Genomic DNA, 1937 nt, shown 5'->3' on the forward strand with positions numbered 1-1937 from the left:
TGATTTTACAGGTAGAATATCAATGATACAGCTCTAAATATAGGCGGAGTCCTGCCCTTATTTACAGAAATTCAAGTGAATACAGTACTAAATTAGGCTGGAGACGCTGCCGACGACTTAGTGTTCACAGTCCTACTGCATGGATACAGTCGCTAATTTATAGGCTGAGACCTCGCCCCCTTAGTACAGAGACTATCACATGAAATACAGATCTTACAAGCGTAATCTAGCGCCGCTGGCAGTACGTGCGATGCCCGCTTATTTACAGAAAGCTATTCAATGAATACAGGTGTGCGTATAGAGCTACTCAAGACGGAGAACGTACGCGTGCCTCCTTTATTTACATAGACATCGTATAGCAGGATGCTAGGGTGCAGAGGTGCTAATCTTGTGAGACGCTATGAAGATATACTTAAGGCCTCCTCTGACACCGCCGCCCTTATACAGAACTATCAATTGAATACCTCGAGTCTTAAACTGTATATGGCGGGAGATCCTGCGTCGCGCTTGTATGTGTCTTAAGACAGAGGCACTTATCTAGGCACTCGCAAAGTATCAAGGCTGCTACCTTGGACCGACACATTTTGACTCTAGCGAGACCTGACCCCCTCCTTATTTTACAGGTGTAGTATGCCTTGTCGTAGTGCATGGATGAGGTGACAGGCCTGCGTAAATATACGCGATGAGTTGGCACCCTATGACCACCCGGCTATTACAGTGAAATCTAACTCACAACCAGAATTGGAAATTTTCACATTATCCTACTGAAATATAATCAGAGCTGAGACGGTACCACTGGACTTCCCTGGTATTTACAGGGAGCTAAGAATGTTCCACACACATAGAATTCAACATGCAATAGAAAGTTCACCACTAGGGCTGCAGACACCAGCCCATCTTTATTTACAGGGACTATCAGGAGTGAATGAGCGAGGATAGCTGCATTACATAGATATTTAGTGTGGGCTGGCAGATGCTCTTCTCGCTTACATTATAGAGCACTATACAAGACGTGAATAACGATGTTCTAAAATTTGTCTGACGTAGGAGTAACATAGACACCGCAACATCATGATTTACAGACTATTCAATGAAAAGTACAGTTATTCATAGAATACTTAGGCTCAGACCTGCCCCTATTTAACAGGACTACTACAATGATACAGCATACCCTAAATATCGGGCTGCAGGACCTTTCCCCGGCTTATTTACCAAAGATAATCTCCATCAGACAGTCCTACAGAGCTAGTAGGCTGAAGGACCAAATTAGCCCACCACTTACAAAACATACATGGAAGACCTTCCCACATAATTGTCCAAGAGTATCAGTACACTTGATACAATTAATATAATGACACGCGTATCATATTCGCCTCCTCTAACTCATGGTTGAGCGCTCTAAGGCATAATACTATCAATTACAATACTCTTAGGGTCTAAATGTTGACTACTGCTGTGACATGGATGGAAACGCTTCCTCTCTTCTTTTATTTTACAGTGCGACTATCTAGACTGAACTAAACACGACACCATGGTCATAAGAGAACATCGAGAGCTGTTATGCGATATATATATATGCCACATCTTCATTACAGTTTAGATCAGAAATCTATCATGGCATGAAATACACTAACAAGCTCCTCACAAGAGTGAATATAGAGATAACAAGTCATATCATCACGGTCACCTCTGACACATTACAGTTTTAGCAGGACGTAAATCATACAGAATATGAGTAAATCTCTCTCTATTCCAAATAAACTAGGGCTGAAGACCATGCCCCTTATTTACAGAACTATCATAATGTACACTGGACAAGCTGGGCCGTGTATCTTATCTCAAATGAAGATACTAAAGCTTGAAAGACCTTCCTCCTTGACATGATTCTACTCTGTATTGCTATTGTGGTGACCACTCTCTCTCTACTTCTCCTCCTT

The sequence above is a fragment of the Salvelinus sp. IW2-2015 genome, linkage group LG2, assembly GCF_002910315.2.
Source record: "Salvelinus sp. IW2-2015 linkage group LG2, ASM291031v2, whole genome shotgun sequence".
NCBI lineage: Eukaryota > Metazoa > Chordata > Actinopteri > Salmoniformes > Salmonidae > Salvelinus > Salvelinus sp. IW2-2015.